The 20922-nt window shown below is 39.7% G+C and overlaps 1 protein-coding gene across 16 annotated transcripts in view; it reads left to right on the top strand.

The window, feature by feature from the left end:
- The window catches only part of FNDC3B (fibronectin type III domain containing 3B), a 362295-nt gene that overhangs the window by 143122 nt on the left and 198251 nt on the right, over window positions 1–20922 (top strand). For 2 of the 16 annotated variants that reach the window (XR_014077095.1, XM_081570947.1), the window contains exon 1: window positions 18892–19025. The exons of 11 other annotated variants lie outside the window; for them this stretch is intronic. The gene's annotated coding sequence lies outside the window, so the exon portion shown is untranslated. Of the gene's footprint in view, window positions 1–18891; window positions 19209–20922 lie in introns of those variants that run through there. 3 more of the 16 variants (XR_014077096.1, XM_081570946.1, XM_081570945.1) reach the window with 2 other exon arrangements.

The raw sequence follows: 20922 nt of genomic DNA on the forward strand, positions 1-20922 counted from the left end.
CCTTGCTCTGAGAGCCTGGGAAGCTTGGTGAAGAATGTGAGGAAGCCAAGCCTCCAGTGCACGGAGATGGTTGGGAATGTTATACAGAAGCCTGCTGTATAGTGTTACTGCTCCTTTCACTTGGTCTCCTCTGAGCTCCCTAGGTGAAACAGGAGAGCTCAGATGAAGCACATTTTGTAAATATAATTTTCAGCAAAGAGTCAGACACAACAGAACACACACCCACACACACAACTTTCAGCTAAATGAAACATGCCCTTCCCATGGTTGACCTTTTTGTTTTTTAAATAGTGTTGCGTTCAAACCAAGACAATAGAATTTCATTATGCAAATCTTTGAACCACTTTTATAGCATCACTGTCTTAGTGTTGCTCTAATGTTTAAAGTCTTCTCTGTTTACTGTAAGATAAAACCTTTGTGTTTGGTTGGAAAAGAAAGGGACTCCTTGGAGGCCCTTGCGAGTGGCTGTATGAAGATAGGCGGCTGAGACCTGTACACAAAGGCCTTCTGTGCTATGTGTCTGTGGCTCTACAAAGGTGGTGAGCCATTCCCAGAAGGGAGGTGTATGAAAATGCAAAGCTGAAGCTCCCTTACTTCAAAATAAAGTTGCTCCTTTATTTACAAAACAAAGTGACACACCAGCAAGTACACAGACATTTCATTTGATTATATGAAGACAGGCTAAGAACATACTTTAAAAACACATGGTTCAGAAATACATACTAAAATTCTCCGAAACTAACTGCCATTTTATGTATGATCTAGTACTCATACTTCTTATTTTTAGAAGATTCTGCTTGATTTATTTCTGTTTTTTTTTTTTTTTTTCCTGTTGTAAATGTGGCACATATTACTACTGGAATCTTGGATGTGCAACATCCACCCCCCTCCCCATTCTTTTATTAAAGAATAGGGTATCTTTTAAAAACTCTCTTCATCTATTAGTATGAATAGGTAACATAATACTAGTAGAGATGGGCTTGGGGGAGGTTTAGAGGGAGGAATCACATTCTTTTGGCATTCCTGAGAGGAAAACAGCTATATTAACCATTGGGGGTGGGGATTGAGGTGGGAGGGGGCAGTCCAGGGGCATCTCCCCTGACACTCAGAATTCCAGTGTTTTACAGCTGAGCACAAACAGCTTGGCAGAGTTATGCCTGGAGTCAGTGTGCATGTGTGTTACAGTTCTGATTATTAGCCAACAGAAAACAGCTGTATACATTACTAATGAAAGTACTTTGAAATAAAAAAAAAAAATCCAATAGTGGGGTTTCCCCCATAAACACCAGATGTGTACAGTGGTTTTGCCCTGTGTCTGCCCTGTATTTTAGCACCATTGTTCAGGGATATAAGTGGAAGCCAGCATTTGAGAGGTGGCCTTGTGGTGAAAGTAGATATGTTTGTAGCAAAATAAGGTATGTTGTGGTTGACTAGAAGCATTTTCAGGTTTATTATTTTAAGGGAGTCATTACTGCCCTGCCAGTCATTCCATTCTTCCTTTTTGCTTTTTGTAAAAAGAAAACATTGTGTGCCTGCAAACATGCCCCATTATCAGGCCTCAGACAGCAATGGTCTAAATCATTTAGTGGCTTTAAGTGCTTTCAGTAGGTAAATGGTAGTTGAAGGGGTTTACAATTTGATATATGTCTTCTAAAGCATTTCTGGAAATGGACATTTTCTTTTTGTTGCCTGTGGGAATTTCTATACTTTACTTTTTCTGGAGTACATTTAACCCATGACCAAAAGTTACCTAGATCTCAGTTTCTGGATTTTTTCAAAAATAGTGATTAAGTGAGGAATGTCTAAGACTAGTAGAAATATCTAGAATTACCTAGATTTCAATTTCTGGATTTTGTGTGTGTGACAACATAAGGAATACAAATTCCTAAGACTACAAATCAGAGGGAAAATTCAAAGATCCTATCATTTTTTTTGGGGGGGGTGGTCCAAAACAGTATGTTTCTTGAGGGAAGGAAAATTCCTGACTGGTCCTGGGGAAGAAATGAAGTAGAACTGGTATTGAAGAGCTCTCACTTTATGGGAACACAGCAAAAATACATTTCTAAGAACTTGCCTGGGGAATCCCCAGATTCTTTTAAACCTTTACATGTCAGATGGCTTAATATGAATACAGGTTTAGGAATATTGGTTTGATGTTTCAGTGTGTGTTTTTAATATAGTAGTTTTATCACCCAAGTCTTCTGTTTTCCATTTGTTCTACCAAGTCATGGTTTTAAAAAGTCACAATTTAAATACAAAGAGCCTATTTCTTTTCCTTCTTTCATTTAAAAAAATTCTTTAATGAAAGATGAGAGCTCAGAAGTGGGTTTCTAAGGGCTTATTAATATTCTGAGTGATGTCAGTTTTACCACAGCTTTACTTAATCTTTTAATGCCTCTTATCCATGTAATATGGGCATTGAAATGATTGTGTAGTTTGTTGTGAGAAAATCCCACTGAAGTCATTTATAGAAAACTTTTAAAGTTAAATTATTAACTTTTCCTAAGGAGTCTGTTAAGGGAATTTTCTCTTCCCTGTTTCTTAAGTTAGAGAAAAAGAAACTGGAATTACTGTATACTGTTAGAAATACAATACAATGAGGGAGGAATATTATGAAAATTTGACTCTGGGCTAAATGACAAGCCAATCTGTAGAATTCCTTTTTTTTTTTTTTTTTGCTTGACATAAGGTTATCTGTTTCTTTTAGACCTCTTCCTTACCCACGCTTTGTATGGCTAAATTTGTCTATAACCATTTTATACTAAAGCTTAAGGTTACCAAATAACTTAGTAGAGATTTCTCTATGAAGATACAAGGGGTAAACAATTCTGATGGGTTCTTCAAATCCACTGCTTGTTGGAGAAGACTTTATGTGTAATTTTTGGGCTACTGTGTGAATCATATTGAAGGTATCTGAAGCCTTATGATGTCCTAGGAAGAGACACTGTGGCAAGGAAATGGGAGTGGTAGTTGCTGCCAGTGAGACTTGGTGTTGATATAGCATGGCTCAGGAATGTGTTATTTATAGGGAAAACTCTTGAGTCCATCAGCAAACTGAGAATCCATTCATGGGTGCAGTAAAAGATGCCCATTGGGGGAATGTTTCTGAGCTCTGTGACACCTCCTCAGACTGGGGGAATTTGGACTGCTCTTGATAGGGGCCATGAAAACTGCCACTTCCACACCTCTAGGTGCAGAATGACTCCCGTTTTCCCTGACCGCTGGGCAAATTCATCATTCAACTTGTTATGACTGAAAGAATTTGAGCATATTTGGGAAAGACCATTCTTGTTCCCCAGTGGGAAAATTCTAAAAGATCAGATGTTTCCAAATACTGAAGCTTATTCCAGAGGTAGTTTTTCATCTGCCTGCTTTGTTTTCTACTCCATGTTGGAGCTCCTATCTAGTTATATAATCTTGTGATTTGAAACCAGTTTTTACAACGTGAAGTCCAACATACAGACTATTATTTTTAGCCTGAAAAATCACGAAAAGCATCTGTTTAAAAATCCCAAATCTGAATGGTTGTCTCATCTGGCTTAAAATTCTTTCTAGTACTTTCAAGCCAATGGAAAGGAAAATATAAACAATTTTGTTAATTGCAACAGCTGTTCCCTGAGTATCTTTGTGTTAATGTTTTGAATGGGCAGGTTTGAAAGATTTTTAGAATGAGCATCTGGATTAATGTAGTCCTATTCAAACCTGTCTTAAAAAGTGGAATCAGTCACTTCAGAACAAACAGAAGCCTGACACAGATTGAGAGGGTGACTGCAAAGGTCTGGTTGAAATTTCTATAAAATTGTAGTGGAGAATGAAGACAAATGGTCTTGGTTAGGCTATGGGTGAACAGCCTCTTACTGGATTTGGTATGCTGTTTATCTAGCTGCTATGGTAAATGAGGTGAAGTCCTTTGCGTATACAGTTAATTCCCAATTATTCATACATGCTTGGGCCAAATTGCTGATTCTCTATGGACTTTGGAGACCTTTCGTCTGCTCCCCCCCACCCCCCGATTTGTTGTCCATCCGGTCCCATGGCCTGATTTCCTCTCTTGCCAGGCTTTCTCAGAGGGTTTCCCAGCTGCTCTTCTCATTTCTACTTTGTTTCCTTATCGGGCCCCTGCTGCTTTGCCCTCTGCTGTGTTCCCCACCAGTCCAGGGTTCTCGTCCGATTCTTTTCTTAGTTATCTCAGGTTAGTGATAGAGAAACTAGTTAAGGAAAACTCTGTGGAAGATGATGTCTGCTGCTCCTTGCTTTTGTGGAATGAAGGAATGGAGATAAGTAGAGAAAGTGTGTTAGTCATTCAGTCGTGACTGACTCTGTGCAACCCCATTAACTAGCCTGCCAGGCTCCTCTGTCCATGGAATTTTCCAGGCAAGAATACTGGAGTGGGTTGCCATTTCCTTTTCCAGGGAATCTCCCAACCCAGGGGATCGAACCCAGGTCTCCTGCATTACAGGCAGATTCTTTACCATCTGAGCCACAGGGAAGCTAAGTGGAGAAAGGGTTTTCCCTAAAAACCTTTCCAAGCTGTTTTTTTAAATGGTTTCTTCAGGGTTTTACAGTTCTGTGGGAGAGATGTTTTAGCTAAATGTTTAAATAGTCTTTTCATCCTTCTTTTTCCTTTTTTGTTCTCAGATGTCTTTTCCCATTGCAGATCATTAGAAAAGGGCACTTTAGATTATGTGTATCTGAGGAAAGTTTAACTTTGGGATGGAGTTGGAGCTACAGTGGTAAGAAAGACCTTGAATGACTTCATTAACAAATAACTGATTTATTGAGTTCTTTTATTTTGAATACTATGGAAGATATAGAATCAATTTGATTGAAATTTTGCCTTTCAGTTCAGTTCAGTTGCTCAGTTATGTCTGACTCTTTGCGACTCCATGGACTGCAGCACACCAGGCTTCCCTGTCCATTACCAACTCCTGGAGTTTACTCAAACTCATGTCCATTGAGTCAGTGATGCCATCCAACCATCTCATCCTCTGTCATCCCCTTCTTCTTTTGCCTTTAATCTTTCCCAGCATCAGGGTCTTTTCCAATGAGTCAGTTCTTCACATCAGGTGGCCAAAGTATTGGAGTTTCAGCTTCAACATCAGTCCTTCCAATGAATATTCAGGACTGATTTCCTTTAGGATGGACTGGTTTGATCTCCTTGCAGTCCAAGGGACTCTCAAGAGTCTTCTCCAGCACCACAATTCAAAAGCATTAATTCTTCGGTGCTCAGCTTTCTTTATAGTCCAACTCTCACATCCATACATGACTACTGGAAAAACCATAGCTTTGACTAGACAGGCTGAAGTAAATTTAGGAGAGGTGTCTTCACAGAAAACCATAAATCTAAAACCAATACATAAGCACATGATTAAAAATGTGACAAACTTGTAGATTGGGGCTCTCCCAAGAGGTCATTGTTTCTCCAGGGGAGAGACCAGAGTTAGTAGAGATGTAAAAATTCTGCCCTGATATTCCTTGCTTGCACTGAAGGGATGGAAATGAAAGCTCTTCTGTACCAAATAATTTTATCCCTATCTATCTGTCTATACTTTCTTGGGCCAGGCACATGCAGGATCTTAGTTCCCTGACCAGGGATTGAACCCACTTTGAGAGTGTGGAGTCTTAACCACTGGAAGTCTTAACTGGAGAAGTCCCTATACAATTTTTTAAACCTGTTTTTTTTTTTTTTTAAACATTAAATATCTGCAGAGAATATAATTTTCCCCTATCAAGTGACAGGTTAATATAGGTATTCAGGCCCTACTTGGCTGAAATATTGGTTAAAGAAATAGAATTCTGTGTTCCATTCCCAAATCAACCCCTGGCCAGGCAATTGGCTGAAAAGTCCTTTGTTTAGCCAATCAGACTTGAGATAGATCAGCACTAAAGCGTGTGTGCACTGGGTTCATAGAAGGACCCTGTATTCTCTCACCAGCGCCTGATGTTATTTACTTCTGGTTGCACTGAAGCGTTTGGTTTCTCAGACCAATGAGGTTAAAGTTAGCAAATTTTAAGGAATGGGAACCTTCAGAGGGAGAGAGATAACAACAACAAGGGTGAAACTACAAGAAGTGAATGTAAGAGTTCCTAGAGCATGATAGTTTTTAGTGAGATTTCCATTTAAAGCATTGGTACTTCAAGAAGCTTAGCCTTCCATGGGATACCTCAACTCATTCTTTATATTCATGAGATGCCTTTCGTTAGTTATAAGAGCCGAATAAAAATAATCTCCGAATTGGGTTTAAAAACCTAGTTCCTGCTGTAACTGCAGATTTCATGGGGAGGATAAAGGAGGGGCCAGTGATCAGAGATGATTCTGGAGCGTCCCTTCAGAGCAGTGGTCCCCAACCTATTTGGCACCAAGGACCAGTTTCATGGAAGACAATTTTTCTGCAGATGAGGGCAGGGAAGATGGTTTCAGGATGATTCAAGTGCATTAAGTTTATTGTGCACTTTGTTTCTGTTAGTGTTACCTCAGCTCCATGTCAGATCATCAGGCATTAGATCCCAGCGGTTGGGGGCCCCTGACTTAGTTCTTTCCCGGGATGATAATGGTCAGTGAGATGATGTGAGACTGCTCTATGGCTGGAGAGTGCTGTGGGAACCTTAAGTTCATCTGAGACTGTGGCTTGATGTTTAAGTGAGGCTGATAAAACTTTTCTAAATTACCTGTATGCAGGTGTGCATGCGGGCTAAGTCGCTTCAGTTATGTCTGACTCTTTGCAACCCCATGGACTGTAGCCCACCAGGCTCCTCTGTCCCTGGGATTCTCCCCTGGAGTGGGTTGCCATGCTCTCCTCCAGGGGAATCTTCTCGACCCAGGGGTTGAACCTGTGTCTCTTAGTCTCATGGATAGGCAGGTGGGTTCTTTACCACTAGCACCACCTGTGCCTGTTATATATTCAGATTCCTGCGCCTAATCCTAGACCTTCTGAATCAGATTTTTTGAGAGCAAGGATCTGAGAATCTGCACTTTAACAGCTTCCTTGGGCATTTCTTTGCACTTTACACTAGAGATACTTACACTAGAGGATGGAACCTTTTGAAGTTTGAAGTTGCCAGTTGTGAAACTTTGCTTTTGGGTAACAGAGAAGTGTTAATGTGTTCAGTTAGGGCTTACAACAGTGTTACAAGGTGAAATGAAGTGAAGTGAAAGTCGCTCAGTCGTGTCTGACTCTTTGCCACCCCATGGACTATACAGTCCGTGGAATTCTCTAGGCCAGATTACTGGAGTGGGTAGCCTTTCCCTTCTCCAGGTAAAGGGGTTCCCAAACATCTCTATGGTCTTGGAAATAATGGTGTAAGACTCATGTCTTGAAAGTTTATTATCTGCTATATTTAATTGATACAATCCTCCCAATAGCCCTGAAGAAGGTATAATTGTCATCACCCCTGCTTTTTACCCAGGGGCAAGTTGAGGATCAGAAAGAGTTCACCAAGGAGCTGGACTTGAACTCTGATCTGTCTGAGCCTGAAGCTGAGCTTCTCAGCCTCTGTCCATTCTGGATTGCCAAGTGCATATGGTCTCAGCCAGTAGGGCGAGTAGGGGCAGGCAGAGGCCAAGACATCACTGCAGCAGTGGTATGGTATGGTATGGTCTGGACTGGTAGTGTCAGGATGCTGACCAGTCGAAGTCAGACAGACTGAAAACCCAGTAGGCATGATATACTGCTGTGCAAATTCAAGGCCTCAGAGAGACATTTGTAGGAAGCTAGCTACTTTGTTACTGGAAAGCTCTAAAGCAAAGTGGAAGAATCATAAGTTCTACTTAAAACTGCTTGTGAACTTTTTATAAGACTTTGCAAATCAGTACTCAGATGCTTTTTTCTTGACAGATGGTAAGATACAGACTGGTAAGAATTAAGGGGCCAGTGTAAAGTTTTGCAGGGAATCAAGGCTACAGTTGCAGGAACAACAAGGGGAAAAGGGATAGGGTAGAAAGCAGGGAAAGCTCCATGCCTGCAGACCTAGAGTGGGCCAGATGTTCCTGTAATCCCACATTCTTGTCATTTTATTATGTCTCAGAACCAAAGATAACTGGAGAGAGTGATGGTAGGAGGAATAAGAATGTGAGCTATATTAGAAGTTCACAGATAAGGACAGTTGGAAGAAGCTTAAGGTAATTTGGGGGTAAAAAGCCCATGCCACCTTCTGAGAGCCTCAGTCTTTTACTTCCACATTGCCCTGTTGAGCTCAGCTCCCTCACACACTCAATGGGTAAGCTCTAGTATTTCTAATATTCATATTTCTGCCTTGTGATTAAATATGATTACCATAGACATTAGCATTTGACCAGAGAATTGCTTTGTCTTTGGAATGTATGGGTTTGGAAAAGTTTACTGTATACTTGCTGTTTGTTGTAGGGCCAATAGAACATGGAGTCTCATAAAAATAACAATTGTGATCAAGAGAAATAGAGGATATAAATTGCAGAAAGTATTTTGAGGCAATTAAAACATTCATTCTATAGATACAGGGGAGATGATATGAACTGGGACACCTGGGTCATTGTGCCACATCCTCCCTGCCAACAATGCACATACATACATACATACACTCCCCAGCTGTAAGAGTTTAGACTCCTGATTTTTATCTCTTGGGCCTTAGTTTCCCTACCTGTCTGATGAAAGGCATTACATTCCACAGCCATCAACCATAGTTTGAGGTGGCCCGGGCTAGTCCGATTCTGACTTGGTGACTCACGGAAACATTTCTCTTCCTCTTCTCTTCGCATTAGCATGGTTTGATTGCATAATTCCTAGTACTTAGTGGGGCCACAGGCAAAGCTAGCGCGTCTTCCTCTGAAGCACATAGAAGTGGGTGTGGATAGAAGTGTCGTCTCTTGGCTCCAGCTGTGCCTATGTTGTCCATTCAGCTGGACGGCGCTTCTCCAGTGTGGACTGGGGCTCTCCTGGGTGTTACATAAGAATGCAGACTGCTGGACCTCTTGCAGATCTGTTGAGCAGGAATTTCTGGAAGTAAAGCTCCAAGTATACTGTGGTCTTTAGTTTTAACCCTGGTTCTCTCAAGGCAGGCGCCATATTGTATGTGTATCAGTATATGTGTACGTGCTAAGTCAGTCGTGTCCAACTCTCTTTGCAAACCTGTGGACTGTAGCCTGCCAGACTCCTCTGCCATGGGATTCTCCAGGCAAGAATACTGGAATGGGTTGCCATTTCCTTCTCCAGGGGATCTTCCTGATCCAGGGATTAAACCCGTGTTTCTTATATCTCCTCCATTGGCAGGCAGGTTCTTTACTACTAGCGCAGCCTAGGAAACCCCCTGTCAATATGTGTGTGTATAAATAAAACTTTTCAGAATAAGTTGTAATCATTTGGTTTGTTCATTCATGCAACAAAAATTTGCATGCTTATTTGTACAAAGCCCTGTGTTAGTTGCTGTGGGAGTGGAGGCAGAACAGACAGATTGCAGTGACTGATGGGATGTGAGGGACTTGGTTTATAGCTGGGTGTGGGGATCTAGTTGTGCCATTAAGAGAAATGGGCACAGAGGCAGATCAGGCAACAGCTTCAGGAGAGAAGATACCTATATGAATGGGAGCCTGTAGAGCAATGATAAAACAGGCCTGAATTCCTGGAACCAGTGATAAAACTGGGATCACTTACAGATTCATAGTATTTTTAAGTGGGGGGGTGGATCTTTTAGATACTGTTTTAGTCTCTTCAGAAGCAGCTATGGTTTAGGTCAGAGGAAAAATGTAATGAAGGAAGCCATTATGTATAAAGGGGACCTTTCCTCTCAGACCTGAGAGAAACTTGTTTTATTAATAATCTGTAACTGATTTTGAATCTCTGCCAGAATGACCCCTAGAAAGATGAGTTGAAATGATATAGGCATTCTAAGCAGATAGGTTCATTTGGGGTTTAAAAGTAATGCTTTTAGAATTTACTTTCCATAGTCAGGCAGAGTGTTGTCGTGTCATCTTTTAAAGATGACAGCCAAGAAGTACACTTCTCACAGGTGGAGGGCACAGGCTGTGGTTCTCACCCTTGGAGTGGATTTCCTTGGGTCATCTCATAGTGTTTCCCCACACTGCTTAACAAATTGAAGTTTACATTGTTCCTTTTCCCTTACTTTGGCCTGAGGGTGATGCAGAGAGGGCTGTTGAGTTTCAAAGGGTCTTGGACTTCCACAGCAGTAGTAGTTTAAAGCGTGTGTGCCCTGCTCAACAACAGTAGCTGAAGCACTGAGTTGTTTTTTCACTCGTGGCTGTGAGTTCCTTTTGTCCCACCAGAGTCAGTGTGGTTAATTGGGATCAATCCTTTGCCAGCAAGACCAGAAGTTGCAAGAAGAGCCTGGGCTCCATGTTGTTCAGTCACACAGTTGTGTCCAACTCTTTGCAACCACAAAGAGCGCACACCAGGCTTCCCTGTCCTTCGCTTTCTCCCAGTGTTTGCTCAAACTCATGTCCATTGAGCTGATGACACCATCCAACCATCTCGTCCTCTGTCGTCCTCTTCTCCTCCTGCCCTCCATCTTTCCCAGCATCAGGGTCTTTTCCAATGAGGTGGCTTTTCACATCAGGTGGCCAAAGTTTTGGAGCTTCAGCTTCAGCATCAGTCCTTCTGATGATTGTTCAGGACTGATTTCCTTTAGGATTGACTGATTTGATCTCCTTGCCATCCAAGGGACTCTCAAGAGTCTTCTCTCGCACCGTAGTCGGAAAGCATCAATTCTTCTGCGCTCAACCTTCTTTATGGTCCAACTCTCACATCCGTACATGACTATTGGAAAACCATAGCTTTGACTAGATGGACCTTTGTCTGCAAAGTGATGTCTCTGCTATTTAATACACTGTCTATGTTTGTCATAGCTTTTCTTCCAAGGAGCAAGTGTTTTTGAATTTCATGACTGCAGTTACCATCAGCAGTGATTTTGGAGCTCAAGAAAAGAAAGTTTGTCACTGTTTCCTTTTTTCCCTCCCTTCTACTTGCCATGAAGTGATGGGACTGGATGCCAAGATCTTAGTTTTTTGAATGTTGAGTCTTAAGCCAACTCCTTGGGCCCCATGGAGAAGAACAATTCAAGGAGCTGGTGTGGTCACAGGAAGGATAGACTCAGGAAGAGGCATGAGTCAGGCTGATGGCTGTTCATGGTCTCCTCACACCAGCAACAGCTGGGATCTGGGGCCGAGGGTTGAGTCAGAGCTGCCTGGCCAGAGGTCTTGGCAGCACAGTAGATGTGGTGTGTCAGACACCAAGACAACTAACTTCCTTAGGCTCAGAGTTTCCGGGGCTCTTCCTGTTGTGTGGGAACCAGTGATCACCACCTTGCTTCTTGCCCCATCCAGTCTCCAGAACATCAACCCTAGCAGAGCCCTAGAGGCAGTACTTTTGCCAGAGGCACTTGCAGGCTAATGGGTAAAGGTGTGATTTTGCATTTGGCATAATCAACAGTGCTCATCAGCTGCAGCCAAATGCAAATTGTAAGAACCTGTGAAGGAGCTGGGACTCTAACATGGACTCTTGAGGAAGTTTCTCTACTAAGTATTATGCACGTTATTAATGTCTATGGATGTCAAAAGATAGTGATAATTTTGGAGTAAATTTTAAGGGTTCTTAGAGTAGAATCTGCTTCATTTGGTGACAGGATATAGTGAAATTTGGATCTGTGAATGAGAAAAAGAGATGAACTATATCCTTTGTTTAAAAAAGGGTTAAAAAAGAACTCTGTTACACAAAGCTTTCTGCTCCAAAGTCCCACCCCTTTGCCACACTAGTGGCAGAGAAATTACAGAAAGCTGATTGTGTTGTCTGTTTGGCAAGTCAAAGCAAGATACAGCAAGCTAAAAGATGAATATCCTAGATTGCTTTCACTTTCTGTGACATGAAGATTCTAATATAAGAAATAAGAAGCCCCGGGCAATTGCTCTTTGGAATTTGTGTGGACAGATCCAGGTCATCCTTGTACTTCTTTGTGTTTTTAAGAAGTGGGACATTTGGATTAGTGAGTCAGTTTCAGTCTGATAACTTGTAAGTTTGATTTAAAAACATGATTTGTTACACAAGATTTAAAGTTACATTTCTAATAAAATAGATAATGAAAATTGCACTCTTGTTCTCGATTTCATTATCGGAGGTTTGTAGCTACCATGCACTAAAGCGTAGAATTTCTCCTCTACTTAACAAATACATTAAGAAACTCGGATTTTAGTTTTCTTTCACTGTGTCATTAAAGCATTTGTTTTAATTAATTATATGTCCAGTATGGCTCTTAGAGAAGTTTGTCAGAATGTGTGCTACTTTAACCTTATGATCATGCAGATATAGTTGTTTATTGTTCTCCCTGTTTGCTTTATTAGAAAATACAATCTGTTTTGTCTTTGAATGACGTATTTCTTTTGGGCTTCAGTGGCATTTCATACTTCAATTTATCCAGGTTTTGCTAGTCTCAGGCAGCAGTTTATATACCAGGTCTATTACTCTTTTTGACTAGATAACCCTTTTATGTATTCCTGAATTTTTATCCATTCTTACTGTAGGCTAGGCACACGGCTAGGTATATAACCTGTTTCTGATCTCCCTAATTAAGAGATAGGTACTATTATTTAAAGTAGAAATAGAGGGATAGAAAACTTAATTTATCTGAAGGCAAGTAGCTGTTAAGGGATGGAGTGGAGATGGGAACGCAGGTCTTTGTTGACCTCCGAGTCCTGACTTTTATTTAATCGCTGCTCTGTTGCCTCTCACGCTGTTCTTGATTCAGTTTGTATAATGAGCACTGATAGTGCCTGGTTCTGTGTGCTGAGAGGACAGAAGAGTGGAACAACCAGAGTTGGGAGTAAACGGAAATTAAATTAAATATATAAACATATCACATCGCCAGAGGTGATGATGGCTATGAAGAAAATACCAGGGAAGAGTAATGGAAGGAGCATGCTTTCTGGCAAAACTTTAAAAACATGAGATGTTCTAGTCATTGGGTTCTGCTTAAAGACTAGGACAGTTTTTAAAAAAGGCAAGAAAAAAGGAGATGAGACTTTCTGTAAAGTTTCACATCTTGCTGACAGATGGCTTGTCAGCCTGCACACTGGAAAGGCCGATTGTTTGTGTACTTCACAGGGGAGTGTGACCAGGCAGGAGGTAAATGCAAAGGAGGTTGGGTTTAAATGTTGGGAGCACCAGCATTCCAGTTATTCCAGAGTTAACAGTTACAGTCTTTCAGATAAGTGTTGTCAGGAATTTTCTTCTGGAGCTTTCCTTTTCTGTAGGAAATACTGCTTTAAAATTGTTTCACCAAGAACTGCTAATTAGCAAAGGTCTTCTCTTTTGTTCCTTTTGATAATACCCACAAATGAATTTTTAAAGAATCAGAAGCAAGGGGAAAAATAGACTGAAAACTAAAACATCAAGAAAGCATGTTGTGACATTTGGAAGTTAGTGTCCAAGCACTGAAAATTTATCTATAAATTTTTTTTTCAGGAGAGTAGATAGAAACCATTACTATTTGCCACTTTAAAGTTGTGTGTTTGTATGAATGACTGTTGTCATGAGCTTTGATCCAGCACCGAAGACCATCTCAGCTCAGAAAAACCCACTCTTTGATTCCTCTGTAGTAGGTTCTTGTCAAGTTCATAACGTCTTTCAAAACATGGCACATGACCTTTTCTTTTATAAAAGATTGGAGAAAGGATTTCCTATTTCTTCCTACCAGCTGGACTCGAAGACTGTCCTGGCCTCTTTTTGGTTCATTGTCTTTTTTCCACTATGCCCATTGATTGGCCTGATAGCCTAGAAACTGATTAAGAGTCAGGCAATCCAGATAAACTTGGAAGACACTTAGTCCTGTGCAATCCTCTCTGAAGGATTCTTTGTGCTATAAACCTGAGCATTTCTGTTTTCCCTCCTTTCCTTCTTATTTTGGGAAAGCTGGTGACATTCAGTTCTTCTACAGAAGATTGAATTAGTTCTTTTGAAGCAATCTTATTTCTTACTGAAATTTGAAAGGGAATGCTTTGATTTAAAAACTTATGAACAAAAGTTAATTTCTGTTTGCAGTGTGTCATGTTACTTTATATCATTTTATTTAGAATATATTTATCAGAGTTGCAGGAAATGCTAACTACTGTTGCCAGAAAAGAGGCCAATGGATTCTGTGAACTTTATATTGGTAGTTTAGTGCCTTACAAAAATAAATTGTCTGATGTAGTCACAGTGTTTACTAATTCCAAGGAAGTAATTATACTGTGTTAATTTAATATAGATTTTTTTTGGCCTGTCTTTAAAAAATTCAATGCAGTAAGTGTAAATCAAATACTCATGGAATTGCTCACTCCTGGGAACTATCACTACTTTTGGAGACTTTATATTCTATTTTACTCAATGTCTAAGATTTTAAAAGACTAAACATTAAAGAGGAGAGTGAATATAATTGACGAAAAGTGACTGTAGATGTTACAGATCTCTAGAGATAGGCTAGAAGAAGAGGGCACTGAAAGCTGAAGTTAGTTAGGCTTTCAGAAGTTGGGGAGCTTAAAGAAGTTCATCTCTCTTCCCTTCCAGCAGTGGGACTTTCTCTATGCTTTGTCTGCTATATTTTTTAATTTACGGAGCCTGGAAAAAGTAAAGAATTGAGTTCATGTACTGTCATCTCTTTATTTTTGATGTCTAAATAAGATTTAGGATTACATAACACTTTTCTCCTCACCTCCATGGCAATATTTTTGTATAAAAAAGCCTCCAAGTTTGAGATTTGAACATTGTAGCAAAGTATTTCTAAAATTAGCATCTGAATGGATAACAAAGATATGGGGTGTGTATATATACACATACACACACACAGAATGGAATACTTTTGCCATAAAAAAAATGAAATAATGCCATTTGAAGCAACATGGATGGACCTAGAGAGTACCATACTAAGTGAAATCATACAAATACTGTATATCACTTATACGTGGAATCTAATATATGCTGCACATGAACTTATTTACAAAACAGAAACAGACTCACAGACATAGAAAACAAATTTATGGTTACCAAAGGGGAAAGGGAATGGGAGAGGGATAAATTAGGAGTTTAGAATGAGCAGTTACAAACTACTGTATACAAAATAGATTAACAAAGTCCTATTGTATATATAGCAGAGGGAACTATATTCAATATCCTGTAATAAACCATAGTGGAAAAGAATATGAAATATATATATGTATAACTGAATCACTTTGCTGTACACCAGAAACTAATGAATATTGTAAATCAGCGGTACTTCAGTTAAAAAAAAGAATTGAGACCACAGAACATGACCAGCCCCCCCTTATTATCCAGAGAAGCCACATAATTTGCCCAAGATCACACAGCACAGAGCTGATTGGAATTCAGGTCCTTTCAACCTCTTATCACCGAGTCTGTGTGTGTGTGTTTATTGTTTTTAATTTAATCATTATTCTCACAAAAATCACTTTTATGTCAGTGTTTGGTATATATACTATTGTTGATATCAATACATTGGCATAGTCTATGGGCTGTGGAAGTGTCTTAAAAGAACTTAACACTTTAAACATTTGCTTTGTGCTGGGCAGATTATACTTTTGCTATCAAATAATCATCACTGTTAATGCTATGAGAAGTAATATTGTCATCAGTAATAATGTTGTCCTATCATCATCCCCATTCTAGAGATTGGAAGACCTGAGTTTTTCAGGGCTTTTTCAGGCTTTCAGTTTTACAGGGCAGACCTTGGTTTCAAATTCTTGCTTAATTTTCAAGTTCTGTGTGTTTTGCAGCAGGGAAAATGAGGTTTCAGTTGTCCTGCCAACTCTCAACCAGTTGTGGCTCAACTGGCAGGCTGTGTGCAGGACCCAGAAACAGCCTCTGGGCCCAGTGGGAAAGGTGTGGTGCTTAATGACGTCTGCCTGGCGGCTCAACAGTAAAGAACCCACCTGCCAATGTAGGAACCATAGGAGACGCATGTTCAATCCATGAGTTGGGAAGATCCCCTGGAGGAGGAAATGGCAACCCACTCCAGTATTCTTGCCTGGAAAATCCCATGGACAGGGCAACCTGGCTACAGTCCATGGGGTCACACAGAGTCTGACATGACTGAGTGCCTGTACCTGCCTGCCATGGCCTTGGGGTGGGTCTAGATGTGGTGTATGTGATGTAAATTGCCAGACCCGTTTCTCCTAAATGTAGCAAGCTGCTTCTTAGTTTCTCAGGATAGGAAACTCAGTTTTAAATGTACAGTGGGAAAATGGATGTAGGGTTGGTTATCAGACTCTGGAAAACCAATTCCTATCAACCAAATTCACAGAAGAATTTTATATGCACTAATACCAGGTCAGTAATTTGCTTTCTGTTGTTTGATATACTTAAACATGTGTTCATTCAGGGAGGATTGATTCTATAGATAACTTATTTCCTATTTTGTTTTGACTGTCTGTCTCTGGTTGCAAGGCCTGAGAATTTTTGATCTCATCTTAATTTTGGAGATTTTTCCTATCAGGATCCTGTCGCCTCTGGTATACTTACTTTTGCAGCAAGGACTTAATTACAGAAGTCTGGGACTATAAATTACTCTTCATCCAGGTTGGCTTTATCAAATGCAATTCATTTCAGACTGGGAAGAACATTGTCTTTAAAATACAAATATCTGAAAGATTTCACCATTTAGAATTTCAGTCTCAAGAAAAGTATAGCTAATTTGCAAATAAGTGAATGTCTTAAATGTCTGCTTGTGTTTATCAATTCATCATTTCTATCCTGAGCCTCTCTCCAAATCTAAATCTTGTATTAACTGTGTTAAATGTTAGGACCCAGTCTTTCTTCTCTCTGCCTTCTGTTTTTGCTATCTCACTTCTTTTTGACTTGCACTGTCATTTTTTTCATGATATTTGGGTGGTTAGTCTCAAATGTATTAAAAAGTATTGCAAAACACTATCCTACTGCAGAAAATGGGGTCATATTACTAAATTTTTCATCGACTATTTGTTTTGAATGACTGTTTATTTTGTCTCATAGCCCATAATTCATTGTTGATTTGAAATCTTGGGCTTCTCCTCCACATGCTCTATCTTATTTTGGTTGTGGGCTGATGGCTCCTGTTCCATCCTTCACTACTGCATGACTTTCTTAGATTAAGAAAGGCTAGGTTTGTCTGGGTTTGCTTGGCCTGGCATCTTTCTTTCTTCTCATACTGGCAGTCTGTGAGGAAAGGAAGATATTTTTGATGTCTAGAAACGTGTCCTTGTGTAACAGCTCAAGGTATTACCACAAAAGGAAGATCAATACAAGTTTTCAAAAATTGCATCATTTTTATAATAGTGGAAGTGCTCCCACAGAAGTATGAATACAAAAAAGGTTAATTGTAGGTGAGCAAGCAAAATTTTAAAAGCCATATTAACAAGTTACCCCATTGTAGAGTAGTGCTGATTCACAAATTTCTTCAACCAGCAGCCATTAGTAAGGTCCTGCTGTTTGCTGGGTACTCCAGTAGATACTTTGAAAGCTCCAAAATGTAAGTGTGTGCCTTGTATGGCTTTACCTGTCATGTGAAATAAGACATGGACAGGAGTGAATGCTATACAATTAGGATTGAGATTGTAAGTCACTACTGTAGATCCTTGTCACATTTAATAATCAAGCCTATGTTTCTTTTCTAAAAGAGATCAATCCTGGGTGTTCATTGGAAGGTCTGATGTTGAAGCTGAAACTCCAATACTTTGGCCACCTCATGTGAAGGGTTGACTCATTGGAAAAGACCCTAATGCTGGGTAGGATTGGGGGCAGAAGGAGAAGGGGACGACAGAGGATGAGATGGTTGGATGGCATCACCGACTCGATGAACATGGGTTTGGGTAGACACCGGGAGTTGGTGATGGACAGAGAGGCCTGGTGTGCTGCAATTCATGGGGTCGCAAAGAGTCGGACACGGCTGAGCGACTGAACTGAACTGATGTTTCTTTTGGAATATTCTTTCAGTGGGAGGGGTGAGGGAATTCCTGGCAGTCCAGTAGTTAGGACTCAGCACTTAATTCTGGGGTGGTGTAGCGGGGGCTCAGTTCGATCCCTAGACAGGGAATTAAGATCCATAAGTTGCATGACGTGGCCAAAAAAATAAAAGAGTGGGGTGAGACTGAGAAGCTGCTAACATGAAAGTATAGCATTTGTGGAAAATATTCTGTTTTTATGAGTGATGAAATCTTTGGTTCATTGGAAATGACTAGGGTTGTAAGTACTGGAAAATTAAATAGCTCATTAACTCTTGGTTGCAAATTCAAATATATTGTCCCCATCACAAACAGTGTCTGCTGTGCTGTAGATTTTGGAAAGTGGAATTTATGTAAATTCTAAATTTATTTCTCTTTGTATATAGAACATTTGTTAAATTTCTATAATATGTGAGCAAATACATAAAATTCGACTTTAAAACCAAATTAGTGTTTGTTTAGTAGACATTTTAATAAATTGGAAATTATTTTCATTCTTTGTCATTTGTTTCTTAAATGAAATTTAAGAATACTTTCATACATACGCCAAAGATTTTGTTTTCCATATTTGAATTATAACTTAACTGCTTCTATATAATCATCTTCTTACCATGGTTAAAATGATGCATGGTACTTTTCTCTTGAAAATAATCTAATTGTGGTATAGATTATATACCTAGCTCCAAATTTCTTTAAAAAAAAAAGCGAAGTATTAAGAACAGTAAGGATTGATTTGTAATTATGTTTTTAAGTATCTGCTCATCTAGTCCAACACTGAAGAGTCACATAAGAAGATAATTTCATAGGTAAATTATGAATAACTTAAAAAAAATGTGTATTTTTCTTGTTACCTTGGGCCTAAAGATTTAATAAGTTTAAATTATTCCTTTGGCCCCAACCAGGGTGGGTAGCCTAATTCTAATACCATGGTGAATGGTTACTGTGACTACCAGGTTGCTAAGAAACCCGTTATGTTATCAAGTTGCCTTGGTGAAGCAATGGCTTCTTGAGCCTCCTTAGCACTGCTGGGAGGTGGTTAATCAGGACTACGAAGGACCTTAGAGAATTTGTTTCCCAGGTTATAACTAATTTTTCATCAGGAAGGGAAACAAGACTGGGTCTGTAAAAACTGACATGAAAGACAAGTTCAAGTTATTTTTAATTAAATTATGATCTTTAGTTATTTAGTTAAAAAGTTGTGATCCAAGATACAAAACTATCTCTGTAATAATTAAATGAGAACAGTTTTGTCTATTGAATGGTGCGTTTTCTCCCCCTCCTTAACTTTGCATTCTGTTTGTTTTCTTAGATTCTTGGCAGTGTGTTTATAATGTATAGATGAGTGTTTGAATTGAGATTGTGAGAGAAAATAATGTGTAAAATTTGTCACTTGATAGAAATTGCTCTTTGATATGAAATGACTCAACATTTTATTTTTAAAAAAAGGCTGCACTATGTAGCATCTTTTTTATTTTTTTTTTATTTTATTTTTTTTTATTTTATAAATTTATTTATTTTAGTTGGGGGCTAATTACTTTACAATATTGTAATAGTTTTTGCCATACATTGACATGAATCAGCCATGGGTTTACATGTGTTCCCCTTCCCGGACCCCCCACCCACCTCCCTCCCCATCCCATCCTTCTGGATCATCCCATTGCCCCGGCCCTGAGCCCTTGTCACATGCATCGAACATGGAATGGTGCTCTGTTTCACATATGACAATACACATGTCTCAATGCCATTCTCCCAGAACGTCCCACCCTCACCTTCTCCCTCAGAGTCCATAAAATTGTTCCATGCATCTGTGTCTCTTATTCTGTCTCGCATATAGGGTTATCGTTACCATCTTTCAAATTCCATATATATGCATTAGTATACTGTATTGTTGTTGTAGCATCTTTTTTAATGCACTAAGATTGTTATTAGGTTAAGAATTTCATTCAGGGCAGAAACCTGGCTTTGCTAGCTTTGCTTCATGGCAAAAGGTTTCCATCATAGGTAAATTTGGCATCAGTGCAGATTCTTCGAGCTCTACCTGTAAGTCCACATGTTGGTGAAGAATCTGAAAAATTGTGCTGTAAACTGTTTATCATTTTGGATAACTTAAATTTCTTCCACATTATTTTCTTCTAATACCTACCTAGCTTTTGATAGAGAAGATGGAAGGGATTCTTGCCCGTTTGACCTCAGTTTTCTTAGAGTAGTACCACTTAAATCACAAGCTGGCCTGCAAAGCGGAGGAGAGCAGTTTAGGGCATGCGTGAGTGGTTACAAGCAGTCAAGAGCCCAGGCTTGGATGTCAGGCTGTGTGGGTTCAGTTCTGAGTCTTCTGCCTCAAACTTTCTGACGTTGAGTGAGTCAGGGAATGACTAATCCTAGATTTCCTCAACAATAAGAGGAGGATGGTAACAGTGTCTACTTCAAAGAGATGTAAGGATTCAATGAGATTATGTGAAATGTGGAGCATAATTTCTGGCACTTATTCTGGAGTTCTGTAAATATTCAACGTTGATTATTATTATAGAGGATATTTGGGAGAGACTGTGAGAGTTGTTTCTTCAGATCTTAAAAATTTAGTAGTTGACATTTGACAAGGCCGCCCCCACAAAAGCTTTTAATTGCTTGAAGAGTTTTCAGCTTTAAACATTTTTATTTTATGTTATACTTTTCATAGCTTATTTCCACTTATTCTTTTTCCTTGAGTTTGGGTTTTGGCCTTCTAGGTGTTGGCCCTAATTCTTGTTCTCTCTGGGACTTCGGTTTTCTCACCTGTAAAATGGAGGGACGGAGGTGGGATTTGGTTGATGTCTTAGGTCATGCCTAGCTCTGTGATCTGAGCTCTGGGTGTGCATAGTGAGAGGTTCCATTTTGAACAGGAGGAGAGATCTAGAGTTTGAGGACAGCCTGAAAATCTGAGAACCAGAATGGGCCACATGAATGCATAGCAGCAAGAGTTCTCAGAGGCAGTAAGT

Source organism: Giraffa tippelskirchi, chromosome 2 (genome assembly GCF_054371585.1).
Source record: "Giraffa tippelskirchi isolate mGirTip1 chromosome 2, T2T-mGirTip1v1.2.pri, whole genome shotgun sequence".
In the NCBI taxonomy this organism is placed as follows: Eukaryota; Metazoa; Chordata; class Mammalia; order Artiodactyla; family Giraffidae; genus Giraffa; species Giraffa tippelskirchi.